General features: G+C 44.8%; 1 protein-coding gene across 5 annotated transcripts in view; it reads left to right on the top strand.

The window, feature by feature from the left end:
• CTCF (CCCTC-binding factor) overlaps positions 1 to 20,709 on the top strand; it is a 58,131-nt gene that overhangs the window by 15,994 nt on the left and 21,428 nt on the right. The window lies entirely within an intron of this gene.

The following is a 20,709-nucleotide window of genomic DNA, read 5'->3' on the forward strand; positions in this document are numbered from 1 at the left end:
AAGCAGTTGAACTTTGTGAGGGTTGACAACGGGAACAGACAGCTGGGAGGGAGGAGGAATGTTTTTTGGAAGGGTCCTGGCTGGAATGCCCAAATAATAGGTGGGTTTAAAAGTGCTTAAAGCCCAAACTACATCTGAAATAGGTTATCTTTAAATAGCAATCATGCCCCTATTAAATTGGAAGAATATTTGGATAGAGTAGCTTCTGGCTTGTGAGCCAGGGGTTCTGTTTTGCCCTGTTTTTCCACTTTTTAGGAGGCAGTTTTTGCCTTTAATACTTAAACTAAAATGGTGATAACCTGCTCCTTATCGAATGGCTGGGAAGATTGATTTGATTTACATGTGACTTAATTATACAAGCTTTGCACTGTCATGTTTTTGAATTCCTATGGCTTACTAATGTGAAAAGAACCAAAATTGACTTTATTGGGATTTTCTGATTTCATTTAGTGTCTAATGGGGCTTCTATCCCCTGTAGAAGACACAGAAATGTGAAGTGTATCTTTTATGAGTAACCTAATAAGCAAACATTTTTAAAAAAAAGACCCAGAGTATGTCACATCTGATAGGCTGATACTGTAATTGGTCATACAATTTTAAAACCTTTTAGCTTTGACCCTTTTCTGGCTTCTTTTCTGAAAAGAGCCACCAATTCATGAATGAAGTAATGAGGTTCAGTGCTTAAATCTTTATCGTTTGAGCTTAAAATCCACTGTTTGCTAAGGATTTCGCCCCCTTATTTTATGGTGTAAAAGGCCTCTTTGAAACCTGATTACCTCTTTTGTAGGCGAAATCTAGCCCATCTCCTGTGAGCTTTTACCAGACTGCTCCCTGTAATTCACCTTTCAGAGTGTTCAGTGAACTCACTAGTGCTAAGTAATGGATCGTCCCCTTCATTTTATGGAGGTGGGGGTGGTATTCCTTAAGCTTTCGCTATGTGCTAGACACTATACTAAACACTGGCGTAGATATAAGATAATCAGTTTGGATACAGTACCATGTCCCACATGGGGTTCACAGTCTTTATCCCCATTTTGCAGATGAAGGAACGGAGGCACAGAAAAGTTAGGTGACTTGCCCAAGGTCACACAGCAGATACTTGGCGGAGCCCATATTAGAACCCCGGTCCTCTGACTCCCAGGCCCATGCTCTTTCCTCTAGGCCATGCTGTTTCTCCCTTCTCTGGGAAAAGTTCAATGATCATTTGATCTTCAGCTCCCCACTCTCATTTAGTTTGTGTGGTGTCATGCTAAATAATTCTTCGTTCACTCAGTAGTTATACTTTGGGGGTCTTTAGGTTATTTATGCAACACCTCCCTATTAACTAACCAAGCTTTTTTATGAATATGCCACATCGATCTTTTATTTCTTACCACAGAGCACTTAGTTTTGAGCCAAAAATTAGTTGAAATCATATCCAGACTATCTGAAACACTGAATCTAGAATCACATTCTTGTAATTCCAGGATATGGTCTCTTAGAGCCCTAAGCTGCATGACTTCAAGTAGTTCAGTAGTTTCAGGATATTTATACCCTTTGGTTATTTCAGGTCTCCTCAGTCAATCAATCTGTGGTATTAGAGTTTACTGCAGGCTCGTCCAACCCATTTCAAATGGTATTATGTTGTGGTTTTTTGTTAAGTGTTTACTATGTGCTAAGCACTGTACTAAGTGCTGTGGTACATACAAGATCATCAGGTTCCACATGGGGCTCCCATTTTAAGTAGGAGGTAGAACAGGAATTGAATCCCCATTTTGCAGAGGAGGGAACTGAGGTCCGAGGAAGTTGTGACATGCCCGAGGTCACGCAGCAGGCAAGAGATGGAGCCAGGATTAGAACCCAGTTCCTAAGAGTCCTCTGACTCTTAGGCCAGTGCTCTTTCCATTAGGCAATTCTGTCAGTCAATTGCATTTATTGAACATTTATTGTGTGCAGAGCACTGCACTAAGCACTTGGGAGAGTAAAGTGTAACAGATAGGGGGAAGTGTTCTCTGCCCACAACGAGCTTACAGTTTGGGGCGGGGGGAGACAGATATTAATATAAATAAATTAAAGATATGTCCATAAGTGCTGTGGGGCTGAGGGAGGAGCTAATAAAGGGTGTAAATCCAAGTGCAAGGGTAATGCAGACGGGAGTGGGAGAAGAGAAATGAGGGCTTAATCAGGGAAGGCCCCTTGGATGAGATGTGATTTTAATATAGTTTTGAAAGTGGGGAGAGTGATTGTAAAGTTTTTCATATTCCTTCGTATATTTAGAAGGCCCAATTCAGGGTTTATTTTGCAAATCAAGTTTAATGATGTTAGACATTTGGATTTTTTGGGGAGCAGGAGCTGATTTTTTTTCCCCTATACAATCAGCATCCACGTGACCCTTTCTCATCTCCAAACTGGCTTTTTTTTTTTTGGGTAGGGTGGAGGTAGTCCTTCATTTTCAAATAGTTTCCCAGTCCCAATGGACTAGGGAAGGTGAGAAACAGGAGGAAGATTGTGGTGGACAGAAGATTTAGTCATGCCAATTTCCCTTCATTAGTTTCCAATTTTTGAAGTATCACTGGTTCTTGGAAATTTCCCAGGCTGTTCTTTTCATATTACTTTTGCAATGTCTTATTTATTTATTTACTTTTGTTAAGCGCTTACTATGTGCAAAACACTGTTCTAAGCGCTGGGGGGATACAAGGTGATCAGGTTGTCCCATGTGGGGCTCAAAGTTTTAATCCCCATTTTACAGATGAGGTAACTGAGGCCCAGAGAAGTGAAGTGACTTGCCCAAAGTCACACAGCTGGCAAGCGGCAGATCCGGGATTGGAACCCACGACCTCTGACTCCTAAGCCCAGGCTCTTTCCACTGAGCCACGCTGCTTTTCTTATTAATACTTACCTATATATTTTTAAACCCTTTCTAAAAGGTCACTTAGGTATCTCGGTGATTTTGATCATCACTTTAATTTTTCCTTTGATTTGTTATTTTAAATCCCTTGGCTTGCGCTAATTTGTTGTTAATTCCATTGCGCCTCTTCCATGAAAACTAACCAATATTTGCATACATTTTCCAACACCAAATTTTCTTTGTTCTTTGAGCAGTTATTGAAATAATAGTAATAACAGTGGTATTAAGTTCTTATTATGTTCCAAGCACTGTGCTAAGTGTTGGAGCAAATTCAAGATAGCCGGCCCATGTTCCATCCAGGGCTCACGGTCTAAGTAGGAGGGAGCATAGGAAAGTGAGGTGCAGGAGTGACCTTACCCAAGGTCACACAGCAGCCAGGTGACAGGGCCGGGAGTAGAGCCCAGGTGATCTGACTCCCAGAACCGTGTTCTTTTCACTAGGCCATCCTGCTGCTCTCTTCAGAGAAGGATATAATGCTGCCTTTTTCTTTAAGCCTTAAGCAATGGTGGGGAAAGGGAAAGAGTCCAGTTAGGGCTCATTCCTTCCCAACTGATTATTGGTGTTCTGAAGTCCCCTATCTGGCCCTGGCCGCAGTTGCTGTCTGTGGGAAGGCAGAAAAAGAGGAGGCAGCAGAAACCTTTCCCAGGGAAGCTGTCCGTCCTGATGATCTTGAATCTACTCCGGTGCTTGGTACAGTGCTCGGCACGTAGTAAGTGCTTAAAAAATACCATAACTATTGTCCTGCAGTGACCTGATGGCTGCAGGTGAGAAACATAGGAGCATGTTAGTAATTAGGTATTTCCCTAAGAGCGTGTCTAACTTCCTAATGGCATTGTCGTGATAGGAGCCATTTTACTCTAAACTAGTATAATTCTGTGTTTTGGTTTTGTGAGTTTTTTTCCCTCCACCTGCAGCATTAGCTGGAGTTTCATCATAATGGAGCAAAGGAAACTACTCTAGAGCCATAATTAACCCAGACCTATGTTCTGTTTACAGTAGAACTAGCCATGTACTCACTTGCGTGAGTATCTGTATAAAACCTTCTAGGGCCTGGACTTGATTTCATAATTTTTCCAAAAAAAATTTTATCACATTTTACAAATTTTCTGGATGATCAGAAAGACGCCTTGCTCCAATTTGATCTCCGGGGTGCCCTTTAATGATAGAACACCCAAATTTCACAAAATGTCGTGTCTGTCTTTGTCACCTTGAATAGCATACAGAAGGGGTGGGGTTTTGTGCTGTCTCCAGTCATTTATTAGAAGAGGCCTACCCTACACTCAGCTGACAGCACAGTCTGGAACTGCCTGCACCCAATCCTCTAAGTGGTGAACAGGAACACCAGGGGAGCAGCATGGCCTAGTGGAAAGAGCTCAGGACTGGGAATCGGGATACCTGGATTATAATCCCAGCTCTGCCACCTACCTGCTCTGTGACCATGGACAAGTCACTTAACGCCTACATGCCCATGTTGTCTCATCTGTTTTTTGTTGTGTTTTTTTTTTAAAAAGTGGGGGAGACGATTAATTCATTCTTCTTCCCCCTTAGATTGTGAGCCCTATGTGGGGCAGGAACTGCATCTGATCTGATTGTATTGTATCTTCCCCAGAATTTAGCATGGTGCTTAGCATGTAAGTGCTTAACAGAGGCCATTATTATTATTATCATCATCATTATAACTACCATCCTGCTTTCAAAGAATTGAGAGAAGAGCAGGTTGTTGTAATCAATGGTATTTATTGAATGCTTACTGTGTGCAGAGTACTGCATCTAGTGTTTCAAAAAGTACCGGAACAATGGAGTTGGTAGGCATGATCCCTGCCCCACAAGGTGCTTACAACTAGAGGTGGAGACGGACAACAAGTAAATGTGAAGCAGCGTGGCCTAATGGATAAAACCCAGGCCCCGGAGTCAAAAATACCTGGATTTTAATCCCAGCTCAGCCAATTGTCCTGTGTGAACTTGAGCAAATCACTTAACTTCTCTGTGTCCAACCCCTGATTATCTTGTATCTACCCCAGTGCTTTGTACGGTGCCTGGCACATAATAAGCACTTAAATACTGTGGAAAAAAAATGCACCTAAGGGCTGTTGGTGGGGGGTGGGTGTACAGACATGATGTAGAAGGGAGGGGATGATGAGAGATCAGATAGGGAAGGCTTCCTGGAGGAGATGTGATTTTCATGGGGCTTTGAAGATGGGGAGAGCAGGGGTCTGTCAGCTGTACAGTGGGAGGGATTTCTAGTTTGGGGGCGGGGGAGTGTGAGCCCTTGATCAACTAATTGAGGCACAAGAAGTAAGTTGGTGCTAGAGGAGTGGAGTGTGCCGACTAGGTTGTGGTGAGAGAGGAACAAGGATAGGTAAGAGGAAAGAGCTGATTGAATGCCTTAAAGCCTAGGGTGAAGAATTTCTGCTTGATGTGATAATAGGTGGACAGCCATTGAAGGTTGTATATGAATGGGGAAGTGTGTGCTAGACAGGGCTCTTTTGTTTTGTTTATAATTTTAGGAAAAATGACCCAGGCAACAAAGCAGAGCGGCTAGAGGCAAGGTGGTCAATGAGGAGGCTGATGTAATAATGACCATGGACTATGACGTGTGTAGTCTAGAGTGTACAGGGTGTGGGAGGGAAATGTTCAGTTTTGGACACGTTGAATGCTTGGCGGAGGTTGGAGGGAGCGGCGGCGGCAAGTAAGCAGCAAATGGATAAGGTGAGATTCAGGCTTGAGGATTTCGCTCCATTCTGTCACTGTGTTTCGGGTGGCATGTGATAGCAAAATTAGGGAATGTTCTTCCGATAACAGGCATCTATCTGGATAATGTGATGCTGGAAGAAACAGTTGTGATGGATTCATATTAGACTCTTAAATACTTAGGAGAAATAGGAATAGCTCTTGGCCATTGGTATGGAATTTACCAGGAAGAAGATTAGTACAGCTTTTGACTTTGCTTGGCTACTTTTTTTTTTCGGTCTTTCTGAAATGTGCTTATAATTCAGTGAACACTTGGGTAGTTGTTGGCACAAGAACCGCCAGTTCTTCAGGCCTCTTATTAAACGCCCACCTTATTTTGTCGTCTATCTTGGTAATTTCACCTTGTTGCTATCCAAGGGATTTCACTACAGCACTTTAAATTATTATAGTGTTCAATAGCATGAAACTTTCAGAAGACAGATCCTAATGGAAAATCGTTCTTATCTTTAAGATTCCTAGTTCAATCAGTCAGTTGTATTTATTGAGTGCTTGCTGTGTGTTGAGCACTGTGCTAAGTGCTTGAGAAAGTACAATATAACACTGTAACACACACACATTCCCTGCCCACAGTGAGTTTATAGTCTAGAGCGGGAGTTTACTCACAATCATGTTCTCAGCACTGTGGTTAAAATGATTTTTTTTTTTGAAGAAAAGTGAATGAAGAATGAATTGCTAGCAAGCACTGTGAGATCTTTTAATTGTCCATCATAACTGACCCCAAAGGTGTGAATGTGGCTGAAAAGTACTGACCTTACTTTGTGCATAAAAAGATCGGCCCTCGTGATGCTGTTTGATATTGTCAGTGCCTGGTACTATGGTTTTCACTTCTTTCATCCTCTCAAACTCTCTTCTCCAAAGAGCCACTCCTTTCGTGATAGTAGTGTGCCAAGCCAATTCATTCAGTCATATTAATTGAGCGATTACCGTGTGCAGAGCACTGTACTAAGCCCTTGGAATGTACAATTCGGCAACAAAGACAATCCCTGCCCAACAATGGGCTCACAGTCTGAAAGTCATTTGGCTGCAATTGCCTCCACTTTTCAGCTGTGGTGATGTAAAACTCTTCCCAACTTCTAGGTCCTTTGATTTTTGTTTTTTAAATGGTATTCATTAAGTGCTAACTATGTGCCAGGCACTCTACTAAGTGCTGGGATAGATACAAGCTAATCAGGTTGGGCACAGTCCCTATCCCACATGGGGCTCACAGTCTTAGTCCCCATTTTACCGATGAGGAAACTGAGCCACAGAGAAGCGAAGTGAGCTGCCCAAGGTCACGCCGCAGGTCCTTAAGCTCTCAGGCCCATACTCTTTCCCCCAAGCCACACTTCTTGGGAGAATACAATATAACAAAGTTGGTAGACACATTCGCCCACAGTGACCTTATGATCTAGAGGAGGGGACAGCCATTAATATAAATGAATGAATTACAGATATGTACACAGGTGCTGTTGGGCTGAGGGAGGGATGAATAAAGGGTACAGTCCAAGTGAACATCAAAGATCATGCCTATCCTTCTGTGCAGCTGGTCCAGAAGAACTCTGGTTCTCCTCCTGTAGACTGTAAGACTGAATGTGTCTGCTAACTCGATTGTATTCCCCTAAGCACTTAGTACAGTGCTCTGCACATAGTAAGCGCTCAGTAAAAACCCTTGATTGATTAGTGTTTGGAGAACAATGAGATGGCGCTGTAGTTGTTGCAGCCTGATCTTTTTACTTTTCTAGGTGGTGGTGGTTCCTCCATGCTTGTAGATCTGAGCAGTTTTGTGCCGTTACTTCTGAGTACCTTGCCATTTTTTCAGAGTTCTGATTGTAATAGTTGGAAAAAGTGCTGTGTCTTCCTGAGTTGGTAGGTTTTTGTCCTTTGGGAATCCTCTTTGATTATTCAAGATGCGTTCAGAAGAATATTAATAATAATGTTGGTATTTGTTAAGCGCTTACTATATGCCAAGCACTGTTCTAAGCACTGGGGTAGATACAAGGGAATTAGGTTGTCCCACGTGGGGCTCACAGTCTTCATCCTCATTTTACAGATGAGGGAACTGAGGCACCGAGAAGTTAAGTGACTTGCCCAAAGTCACACAGCTGACAAATGGCTGAGCCGGGATTTGAACCCATGACCTCTGACTCCAAAGCCCGTGCTCTTTCCACTGAGCCACGCTGCTTAAAATACCATGGCCATCTTTAGAGGATTCCTCCCATGTCTGTTTCAAAGAGAGAGCCATCCGTACTCTTAAAGGTGCTCTAATAGCGGGGACAAGACCATATATAGCTTCTTTAGTGGTGTAGAGAAGTCCTCAGATTGGTCTGCATAATTTTGTTTCTCTTCAACTTTAGCCTCCCACGACTTGCCTGTTGTGTACCTTAAACTTTTGTCATGATGTCTAAAAGTCTTTTTGCCCTGGAGGGGGATGGGAGGAGTGGTCTGTAAGCCTGTCATTGGGCAGGGATTGTCTCTATCTGTTGCCGAATTGTATATTCCAAGCGCTTAGTACAGTGCTCTGCACATAGTAAGCACTCAATAAATACTATTGAATGAATGGTCTAGTGACGAATATCATTCTTTATAAGAGCATTCTTCATTGCAGATTGTCATATGTGTGATGATTGTGGCTAAAGCACTTTTGTTTTGGTGGCAGAATCGGTCAGAAGGACTTGAGTTCTAAGACCGGCTCTGCCACTTATCAGCTGGGTGACCTTGGGCAAGTCACTTAACCTCCGTGCCTCAGTTACCTTATCTGTAAAGTGGGGATTATGACTGTGAGCCCATTGTGGGAGAAGGACTGGTTTCAACCTGATTATCTTGTATCTACCCCAGTGCTTAGTATAGCGCCTGACACATATGTAACAAATACCACAGTTACTATTATCATTAGGCATAAAATCAGGTGGTCACTTAAGCCTTTCAAATTTGCCAGACGTCTGATTCAGATAACTGCTTGACTGATTCCAGTGCCTCGTAGCCATCCAGCCCATCTTTGTGAACAGTCCATCAGGTAGACTATTCATCATTAGTGGTATTTATTGAGTGCCTGCTGACTGCCAAGCTCCGTGCTAAGTGCTCCAGAGTATACACACACAAGGCAACTGCAGTCAAAGAGCTTACCGTCTAAAGGGTGAAAAGGCAGATGGGTCATTTTCAAATAGTGGGAGCAGGGGGAATAATAATAATAATGATGTTGGTATTTGTTAAGCACTTACTATGTGCAGCGCTGCGGTAGACACAGAATAATCAGATTGTCCCACGTGAGGCTCACAGTCTTAATCCCCATTTTACAGATGAGGTAACTGAGGCACAGAGAAGTTAAGTGACTTGCCCACAATCACACAACTGACAAGTGGCAGAGCGGGGATTTGAACCCATGACGTCTGACTCCCAAGCCCATGCTCTTTCCACTGAGCCATGCTTCTTCTCTATTAGAGCAGGAAGTAATGCACAAGTATCAGGGTAAAAATAACGGAATAAATGAAATAGGGAAGTGCTTAGATTAGTGTCAACTAATCTGGGGAGGCTTCCTGGAGGAAGTGGGCTTTTCAGGAAGGCTTTGAAGATGAGTGAGGGAGCTCTGGGTGAAGAGTGTGAGTGAGGGGTTGGAGGCAGATTGTTGCTCTCAAGGTACAGTTACAAGGTGGGAGGTGGGGAGGAGTGGGCAGAGAGACATGAAATGGAAGATAAAGCTGATGGAGAGCCTTGAGGCCAGTGATAAGTCTCCTTTTGTGGAGAGAATGAGAGCCCCCCCCCCCCCCCCCCCCCCCCCCCCCACTGTGAGCCCGTTGGTGGGTAGGGATTGTCTCTATCTGTCGCCAAATTGTACTTTCTAAGCATAGTACAGTGCTCTGCACACAATAAGCGCTCAATAAATACGATTGAATGAATGATTGTAGTTTTGAGACTAACAAGTGCTGTGTATAGCTGCCAACCTCTTTATAGCCTAGAGGTGAATTTGAGGTAGAGCTTTGAGGAAGTGGGGCTTCTTAGGGTCAGGAGGGGGGTGGGAGGGCATTGATTGGCCCTGGAACTAGAAAGGGGCAGGAGGGACCTACCCGGCTTGAATGGCTTTGGCCAGGTGAGGGCCTGTCTGGTCCAGAAATGGACATGTCACCTTGGCCAACCCGCATCAGGAACCAAGAGGCATATGGGAGCATTGCTTCCAATTAACAGGGGCTCAGGTGTGGAGAAGTGCTTGTGAAATTCAGTATGGCCAAATACTGATTTGATTTTTCACACTTGAGGTTGGCTGACTAACTTGAGGCTCAGTATTTGTTTCATAACTGCCGAACTTTGTAGGAGCCCACAGAACCACTGACGATGCAACTCCTGCCTAGACGGCTTATGCCGTTTATTAAATTGGTCCCTGCCTGTCCTCTCCCATTCTGGCCCCGAAGTCCTATCAGTCACTCATGCATGGAAAGTGAGAATATGAAAGTTAACATGTTGTCACTTAGGAGAATCTTTCCCTGTTCTTCTCTTCTGAGCATAGCGATGGTCAAAAGCCTGGGAGAAGCAGTGATTAAATGGCTGATTTTTACTTGAATATATATTCTTTGGGATGGGCTAATAATAAGTTGTGGTATTTATTAAATGCTTAGTATGTGCCAAGCACTGTACTAGGCACTGGGACTGATACATGATAACCAGATCAGAATCCATCCCTGTCCCACATGGGGCGCACAGTCTAAGAGGGAGGGATAACAGGTATTTAATCCCCATTTTACAGAGGGGGACCAGGGAAGCGACTTGCCCACTGTCACACATCAGGCAAGTGGCAGAGTCAAGATTAGAGCCCAGGTCCTCTGACTCCCAGGCCCTTGCTCTTTACACTAAGGCTGCTTCCCTAGTGCTCTTGTTTGTTCTGCTGCCATCCGTATCATCAAATTGTGTATTTTATTTTTTTTTTTTAAATATAGTGCCTTTCTCCAAAAAGCCAGAACTCTTGCCAACCTTGCCCCTGCCTTGCAGAGGTGCTATGGAAGGCACAGGACCCAGTGATGGCACAAGAGGCAACTAAGCTCCTTAAGCTTACTTTGATAATCACCCCACAGCACTTATGTATATATTTGCATACTCTGCCATTTCCCCCTTATATCATTTTGTTTTAATGTCCATCTCCCCTTCTAGACTATAAGCTCCTTTTGAGCAAGGATCATTTCTACCAACTCTAGTGAATCAAACTCTCCTGAGTAATAATAGTTTTTTATTAAGCACTTACTGTTTGCGGGACACTATTAAACACTCCTGAGTAATAATACTATTTATTAAGCACTTACTGTATGCAGAACACTATACTAAATGCTGGGAAAGAATACATAGGTGGGAATTAGATACAGCCCCTGCACTGTACTAGACAATTGGGGAGTACAGAATACCAAAGTGATACAATCCCTGCCCACAAGGAGGTTGCATCCTAATGAGAGACAAGCCCAAAAGACAATTTTTTAATGGTATGAGTTAAGCATTTACTCTGTGTTAGGCACTGTACTACACACTGCGATAGATACAGGCTAATCAGGTTGGACATAGTCCCTGTCCCACTTAGGGCTCACGATTTTAATCCCCATTTTACAGATGAGGAAACAGGCACAGAAAAGTTAAGTGACTTGCCAGATTCAATGGCCTCTACTCCATCCTAATCCTCCTCGACCTCTCAGCTGCCTTCGACACTGTCGACCACCCCCTTCTCCTGGAAACATTATCCAGCTCTGGCTTCTGACACTGTCCTCTCCTGGTTCTCCTCCTATCTCTCCAACTGCTCATTCTCAGTCTTTCATGGGCTCCTCATCTGCCTCCTAACTGTGGGAGTCCCTTAAGGTCCAGTTCTGGATCCCCTTCTATTCTCCATCTACACCCACTCTCTTGGTGAACTCAATCCTCCCATGGCTTCAGATATCACCGCTTTGAGGATGATTTCCAAATCTACATCTCCAGCCCTTCTCTGCAGTCTTGCATTTCCTCTTGCCTTCAAGACATCTCTATTTGGATGTCCTCCCCATAATTTTCCCATCACTAGAGAGCACCACCATCCTTCCTGTCTCACAAGCCCATAACCTTGTCACTAGCCTCGACTAATCTCTCTCATTCAACCCACATATTCAGTCTGTCACTATATTGCTAAAATCCACTCTTTCGTCTCCATCTAGAGAAGAAGCATTACGTAGTGGATAGCGTAGCATGGGCCTGGGAGTCAGAAGGCCATGGGTTCTAATCCTGTCTCTGTCACTTGTCTGTTGTGTGACCTCAGACAAGTCACTTCACTTCTCTGGGCCTCAGTTACCTCATCTGTAAAATGGGGATTGAGACTATGATCCCCACATGGGATAGGGACTCTGTCCAACCCAATTTGCTTGTATCCACCGCAGTGCGTAATACAGTGCCTGGCACATAGTAAGCGCTTAACAAATACCATCATTATTATCTAGACTGCTACCACATTGATCCAAACAGTTATGCTATCGCACCTTGATTACTGAATCAACCTCCTTGCTGACCTCCCTGCCTCCCGGCTCTCCCCACTCCAGTCCATACTTCATTCTGCTGCCCAGATCATTTTTCTACAAAAAGGTTCAGTCCATATCCCGCCACTCCTCAAGAACCTCCACTGGTTGCCTGTCCACCTCTGCATCAAACAGAAACTCCTTACCATCGACTTTGCAGCACTCAATCACCTTGCCCCCTCCTACCTTACCTTGCTTCTCTCCTACTACAACCCACCTCTAATGTGAACCTGCTCACTATACCTCGATCTCCTCTGTCTCGCTGCCGATCTCTTACCCGCGTCCTGCCTCTGGCATGGAACGCCTTCCAGGTGTTTCTATCTGACCGACAATTACTCTCCCCACCTTCAAAGCCTTATTAATAGCACATCTCCTCCAAGAGACCTTCCCTGACTAAGCTCTCATTTCCTCTTCTCCCAATCCCTTCTGTGTCGCCCTTGCCCTTGGATTTATGCCCTTTGTTCACCCTTCCCTCAGCCCCACAGCACTTACCTACATATTCGTAATTTATATTAATATCTGTCTCCCCCTCTAGACTGTGAGCTCATTGTGGACAAGGAACATGTCTTACCAACTCTTTTGTTGTACTCTCCCGAGTAGTGCTTAGTACAGTGCTCTAGAAATGTGATTGATTGACTTGCCCAAGGTCATACAGCAGACAGGTGACGGAGCCAGGATTAGAACCCAGGTCCTTCTGACTCCCAGACCCGTGGTCTATCCAGTAGGCCATTCTGGTTCTCATTTCTAATGAGAGTAGTCAGAATAGAGTGGACACTTATCCACGAGTGCTAAGGAGGGTGGAAATCAGTTCGTAAGTGCTAGAGTTGGCCTAAGGGCTGATATAGCTCAGGGTGCTGAGAGCAGGGATTGGCGCTTCTGACCCTAACTTCCCTAACTGCTTAGCACAATGCCCTGCACGTAGTGGGTGCGCAATCAATACTATTGCCTGAGAATGGTGCAGGAAATAAGAAAACCCCTCACCAAACTCTGCAGAATTGGGATGAGGCAGTGTTTGGGTTGTGACAGTAGCTGCAAGATATGATAAACCATGCCTACTTGCCAGGCTCTTCCAAAGAGAGTGCAGAGGAACAAGAAAACCATGTCTACATGGCAGAGCACCTTACTAAGCTCTTGGGTGAGAAGAACACAGCGGAGTTGGTAGACACGTTCCCTGTCCACAGTGGACATACAGTCTAGGGGGTACTTCCATGGCCTCTACCAGTCAGGGGTGCTGGGCAGAGGAGAGTGGCTGGAGGGCCAGGACAGCGACTCTAAAATCCAAATGCAGGAGTGCAGGTGAGTGCAGCTAATCTGCAGCCCGAGCGTGGCGTGTACCCAGGCTAGCCAGGACCCGGGCCGGGATCTGGAGAAAATGCTTGGGAAACGGCAAACAAGGTCCTTTATGGTAATGTACATTTCAAGGTTGTTTTTTAAATCCATCAAAGTACAGCCTTGCAACTAGGAGAGAAGCTGACTGTGCCAACTCATTATTCACCAAGTGGCAGACTATGGGAAAGGAATGTGGGACAGAGCTGGCTAGATTGGAAAATGACCAGAGAGGCTTTCAGGTCAAAATGCCTAGGTGAACTTCCTGGGACTGTGCAAAAAGAGAGGGAGGAAAGTAGTTCTGAGGCAGGAAATAGCTCCTTTGTGTCCACCCCTAAAACAATGTGCCCAGGACACAGTCCTCTAAACTGTAAGCTTGTTATAGACAGGGAAGCAGCATGGCCAAGTGGAAAGAGTTGGGGCCTGAGAGTCAGAGGCCCTGGGTTCGAACACTTGTCTGCTCTTGAGCAAACTGTCCCTTCTCTGTGCCTCAGTTACCTCATCTGTACAATGGGGATTAAGACTGTGAGCCTCACATAGACCGTGGGCTGTCCAACCTGAGTAGGTTATATCATTTAGTACAGTGCCTGGCACATTGTAAGCACTTAACAGATACCATTAAAAAAAAAGCTCTGCCAACTCTGTTGTACTGTACTCTCCTAAGCACTTTGTACAGTGCTCTGCACACAGTAAATGTTCAATAAATACAAGTGATTGACATCTGCGTTAACTCCAGCAAATAAATCTGAAAAATATTTAAAGGTTTTTGTTATGTGCCTGGTGCAGCATCAAATTATTGCAGATTAATTACTACAAAAACTCAAGCCTTTAATATCGAGGCCACAAGCTAATCTGAGTTTGTGCAAAGAAATAACTTGATAATGTATGTATTCTCCCCCCAACCCTGCACCATGGTGTCATTTTAAGGCATCCTCTTTGCCCTAGCAGGGCACAAGGAAGAACTGGGTTCTAATCCCAGCCACATGCTGGCTTTGTGACCTTGAGCAAGTTCACTTAACTTTCCTCAACTGCAAAATGGGGCTCCAATACCTGGTCTCCCTCCTCCTTCGACTGTGAGCCCCAAGTGGGACAGGAACTGTATCTGGCTTGATTCACTTGTATCTGTCCTGGTGCTTGACCCATAGCAAGCATTTAACAAATACCATTTTAAAAAAAAATAAACAATGCCTATGAGACTTGTGGGGCTAGGAATCAGACCTGGCTACAGAAAGGTGTCTGTGCTGTCTCCCTCCCCACTCCTGTTGTATGCCTCCTTGAGCCATGAGGAACTATAGTGCCGGAAACTGCATGTTTCAGCAATACATAGGGATGCCATACACATCAGGTGTGTATGGCAGTCCTCTTTTCTGTCACTCTGCCCATTCACTCCCAACTTTCAAGTCAGGGTGGGCCAGTCCCCACATTTTCAGCCCAGGCCAGTTTTGCTGAGGATATCAGTAGCCTTTTCAGTGTGAAGAGCAGGCAGGCAGCTGACACAGAGGTCAAATTTGGATGAGAGAGATATGAGGGGCTCACTGGGAGAGATGGGTCAGAAGAACGGAAGTCAAGGATATGCCACACTTCATGGCAGTAGACTTCTGATCTAAAATCTAAAGTTCCCTCTTCACAAAAGCATGAGAACCAGGCTGCACGTGCTGGGGTTGCTTGTAGCGTGAGGTGAAAAACCGTGACAAGCTTGAGTAGAATGTGACTTGCAGGCCTTATGCTGCGTATTTCTGTCACCGTGAAAGGGCCATGCATTTATTGGGCTTCCTGGCAGGACAGTTGGTTCTCATTTGTGCTTAGTTTTGTGTGTGGGTGTCTTTCCAAATTAATTTTTAAGATTTGGGTTCCTGGGCTCTTTAATAATAATGTTGGTATTTGTTAAGCTCTTACTATGTGCCGAGCACTGTTCTAAGTGCTGGGGTAGACACAGGGGAATCAGGATGTCCCACGTGGGGCTCACAGTCTTAATCCCCATTTTACAGATGAGGTAACTGAGGCACAGAGAAGTTAAGTGACTTGCCCACAGTCACACAGCTGACAAGTGGCAGAGCTGGGATTTGAACTCATGACCTCTGACTCCAAAGCCCGTGCTCTTTAGACTCAAATTATAAATGTGGCAAAACTCAAGGTCACAGATTTGAGCTTTTGAGTTTGCATTGACAAGTGATCTCCTGTGCTTGACTTCTTTCCTACAGTTTTTATAGACTGGGAGATAATTATTGTTATTATTATAGTAGTAATATTTAAGTGCCCACTCTGTGTCCAGCACTGTTTTAAGCACTGGGGTAGACGCCCTTTCCTCGCCACCCAAACGGCTACCTTACTGATACGGGCTCTCGTTATATCCTGGCTAGACTACCGTGTCAGCCTTCTCTCTGACCTCCCTTCCTCCTCTCTCGCCCCGCTCCGGTCTATTCTTCACTCCGCTGCCCGGCTCATCTTCCTGCAGAAACGATCTGGGCATGTCACTCCCCTTCTTAAACAACTCCAGTGGTTGCCTATCGACCTCCGCTCCAAACAAAAAGTCCTCACTCTAGGCTTCGAGGCTCTCCATCACCTTGCCCCTTCCTACCTCTCCTCCCTTCTCTCTTTCTACCACCCACCCTGCACGCTCCGCTCCTCTGCCGCCCACCTCCTCACCGTCCCTCGGTCTCGCCCATCCTGCCGTCGACCCCCGGGCCACGTCCTCCCGCAGTCCCGGAACGCCCTCCCTCCTCACCTCCGCCAAACTGATTCTCTTCCCCTCTTCAAAACCCTACTTAAAACTCACCTCCTCCAAGAGGCCTTCCCAGACTGAGCTCCTCTTCTCCCTCTACTCCCTCTACCACCCCCCCTTCACCTCTCTGCAGCTTAATCCTCTTTTCCCCCATTTCCCTCTGCTCCTCCCCCTCTCCCTTCCCATCCCCTCAGCACTGTACTTGTCCGCTCAACTGTATATATCTTCATTACCCTATTTATTTTGTTAATGAAATGTACATCGCCTCGATTCTATTTAGTTGCCATTGTTTTTACGAGATGTTCTTCCCCTTGACTCTTTTTATTGCCATTGTTGTTGTCTGTCCGTCTCCCCCGATTAGACCGTAAGCCCGTCAAAGGGCAGGGACTGTCTCTATCTGTTGCCGACTTGTTCATTCCAAGCGCTTAGTACAGTGCTCTGCACATAGTAAGCGCTCAGTAAATACTGTTGAATGAATGAATGAATGAATGAATGAATACAAGTTAATCAGGTTGAACATGGTCCCTGTCCCACATGGGTATCCACTCTAAGTAATTGGACCACTGAATCATTGCTTCAGTATCATGTAGCTTGTTGGTGGCCTCTGAATTCCTGATCCATCCCTTTCTAGACCATGAGCTCCCAGAGTTTCTGGAAGATTTTTACTCTTATTCAGGGGCATTATTCCACACACAGTCCCCGCCTTTACGTGCTACCTTTCTCCAGACACTGGCTGGAGGCTGTGGGACGTGAAAAAAGGGAAGACTCGAAACAGTAGGTACAGGTCTGGCATCTACTATTCTGCCGGGTGGTCTAGTCTTGCAAGCGCTGTACCCTCTCTCTCAAATGCCAGGTATGTGGTACAAAGAAAATGAATTACGATCCCTGTTTTGTCTAAACTGCATCCACCTTCATTGGCTTGGGCTGCTCTCATGCTTCTGGGACCAAGTGATACTGCTGTCATAAGAATACAGTCGACTTGGTCGCTACCCCGTTTAGATACAACGTGATGGCGGAATTGGAGAATGCTATTCCAGCAGCACACCTCATGAGTAGGTTGCAATGTAGCGTCAAAAGACGCAGGTATAGCAGCGGGCATAGGGTGAGGGCTAAAATGTGGTTTTTCCATAATGGAGAGTTTGTCAAGAACACAGCCCCTGGGTTATAGGAAACCAGTGTATTTGATTTGAGAAAAACAGATGTATTCACTCCATAAACACACACCTTCCACGCTCCCCTATCTTACCTCTACACCCTCCCTTTTGATCCACACATGGAAGGACCATATAGCCACATGGTGGAAACTAAAAACTTAGAGCATTTATTAATTAATCATTCAGTGGTATTTATTGAGTCCTTCCTTTGCACAGAACACTGTACTAAGCGCTTGGGAGAGTACAATACAACCGAGTTGGCAGACACAGTCCCTGCCCCCAGTGAGTTTACAGTCTAGAGGGGGAGACAGACATTAATATACACAAATAATTTGTAATGTGTAATTGATAGATATGTACATCAATCAGTCTTATTTATTGAGCGCTTATGTGCAAAGCACTGTACTAAGTACTTGGGAGAGTACAACAGAATTGGCAGATGTTCCCTACCTCTAATGAACTGACAGCCTAGAGGGGGAGACAGACATTAATACAAACAAATAAGTAATGTATAATATATAATTTTAAAATATGTACATAAGTGCTGTGGGGTTGGGGGTGGGGCAAATATCAAATGTCCAAAGGTCACAAATGGAAGTACATAGATGACAGAAGGAAGAGTGAGCCAGGAAAAAGAGGGCTTAATCAGGGAAGGTCTCTTGGAGTAGATGTGACCTAAGTAATATTTCGAAGGTGGAGAGAGTGACGATCTGGGGTGTGTGGAGGCGGAGGGTGTTCCAGGCTAGGGAGAGGATGTGGGAAAGGGGTCGGCAGCAAGATAGACGAGATCAGGGCACGGTGAGTAAGCCGGACACTAGAGGAGCAGGGTGTGTGGGCTGGGCTATAGTAGATTAGGCGAGGTAGGATGGGGCAAGCTGAGTGCTTTGAAGTCAAGGGTAAGGCGTTTCTGTTTGTGGAGGTGGATGGGTAGCCATTGGAAATTGAATGGGGAGACATGACCTGAACATTTTTGTTGATAAATGATTTGTGCAGCAGAGTGAAGTATGGATTGGAGTGGGGAGAGATAGGCAGGGAGGTCAGCAAGGAGACTGACGCAGTAATCAAGGCAGGATAAGATAATAGCTTGGATTAACATGGTAGCTGTTTGAATGGAGAGGAAAGGGTGGATTTTAGCGATATTGTGAAAGTTGAACCAACGGGATTTAGTGATAGTTTGAATATCTGGGTTGAATGAGAGAGATGAGTCAAGGGAAACACCAAGATTTTGGGCTCGTGAGACGGAGGATGGTGGTGTGTACAGTGATGGGAAAAATGAGGTGGGGAGACTGGTGGTCTGTTGTATTCAGAGCGGGAAAAGTTCCAGGTCAGAGAGAGGATGTGGGAAAGGCGTCGGCGGGGTAGGTGAGATCTGGACACAGGGAGGAAGCTGGTGCTAGAAGAGCAAAGCATGCGGGCTGGGCTGTAGTAGGAGATCGAGTGCTTTAAAGCTGATGGCATGGAGTTTCTGTTTGTGGAAGTGGATGGGAAACCTTTGGAAGTTCTAGTGGGGAGATGTCTAAGAGGAAGGGACACAGTCTTGAAATTTCTCACTTCCTAGCTCTTCAGCAGGCCACCAGGTCGACCTGGACTCCCTCGTGGTTTACTCTTCTCCGTTTCCTGTAAAGCTTCCTTCTAACTTCGGTGAATTTGTTAGCTTAAGTGAATATTTCCTACTTTTAAAGGTGATTGAACATTGGAATGGGGTATGAAGTGGAATCTGCTTCTCCGGAGACCTTTTTTTTTAAAAAAAAAAAAAATAGGATAGACTCGCACGTGAGACAGTTTGGTCCTATATAAAATCTGGTACAGAGCTGAGGAACGTAATCAGTTCCTATGAGTGCTGTACTTCATCTTTATCTGGGAGGGGGAAAGATGTTCTTCAGATGAATGGCCAAGTTAAAAACCAAATGAAAATACTTTTGTACTGTCTGCTTTTCTACCCCTATTCCTGGAGCAAGAGTCTTGTAAACTCCCATCAGGGTATGAGCTCCTTATGGACTGGGAACATAGCTCTTGTTTCCAAGCACTTAGTGCAGGGGAGGCTGGAGGCGCCAGATTTGAGTGAGGAGGAGGTTTCGTGGCAGGGTAACCATGTGTGCAATGGATCTGAGACAGTGGAGTCATGAGGTACACATATGTACTAAATCCCTCTGTATGAAAAGTGTTGTCGGCTACCAGGTTAACATAATTAGCATTTTTCACAAGTACAATTAGTACATCTAACCAAAAACGTCAGTCTCCCTCCCGTCTGCCTTTACCCCTGTTCACCCTCTTGTTCTACCTCTTCTGGACAACAACAATGTGGAAGTTGGAATTACCAGAAAACTGGAATGCCCTTTGTGTGCTGAGAGGCCACACATATGAATCTTTCACTTGGTGGGAGTAAGGAGTGAGAGTAAGGGGAAAAGAGGATTTTTGTGGCTTAAGGTCTCCCCTGCCTCAGCCAGTGTCTTGTTAATAATGCTAGCTTTCTGACTAGTTCCTTGTCCTGGAAACTTTTTAAGAACAAAATCCATTCATCCTCAAATATGAGACTCTGGCTTTCTTTCAGGAAACTAATTTTACAACATGAAATTGAAGTCTTTATGCTTTGTGTTGGAGGTAAAAAAAAAAAAAGTTGAATGCCTGCAACACTTCCATGTAGCCAGTTCTCTCGTAGCCTATTTTTTCACCACGTGTTTTGGATTGAATGTGATAGATGGATTGGGGAGCAGGTGTCTATATGGATAGAATGTGATGATGTGGTGTTAGGTGCCATCAAGGTGTGAATTACTGCAGTGCAGATTTTCCTTAACCTGGAGTTCGTCAAAAATGCAACTCCGGTGTTCTAGGAACTCGTCTGCCCCAAGGGGTCACAAGTCACTTAACTTGGGCAAGTCACTTCTCAGTTGCCTCAATTACCTCGTCTGTCAAATGGGCATTAAAACTGTGAGCCCCATGTGGGACATGGACTGTGTCTAACTTGATTAACTTAGTAAACAGTGTCTGGCACATAGTAAGTGCTTAACAAGTACCATTAAAAAAGCATTACCCTAAAAGGGCATTGACTTTGCTGTTATCATGTGCAAAATTAAGTCTCAGTTGTGCTTTCCTTGTCACTGACAGTACACCTTAAACACTTATTGATTTGGTGGAAATTCTGTCAGAGGGAGAACTTAGCAGAAGGGGTGGGGCAGTAGGACTGTAACGTGAGGGAAAACTGAAACCTAAATATATTCTTATTGGGTTGGACAGGTAGATGAACGTAGGAGAGGGAGTGTGGTTACAGATTTTAGAATTGCTCAATGGGTTGTAAATTGAGATGCAGTTTAGACAAACATAGCAGGGGATAGTTTCTTTTGGGAAGGGTCTCCTGGAGAATCTGTAAAAGTTCATTACTCA

The sequence above is a fragment of the Ornithorhynchus anatinus genome, chromosome X1 (assembly GCF_004115215.2).
Source record: "Ornithorhynchus anatinus isolate Pmale09 chromosome X1, mOrnAna1.pri.v4, whole genome shotgun sequence".
In the NCBI taxonomy this organism is placed as follows: domain Eukaryota; kingdom Metazoa; phylum Chordata; class Mammalia; order Monotremata; family Ornithorhynchidae; genus Ornithorhynchus; species Ornithorhynchus anatinus.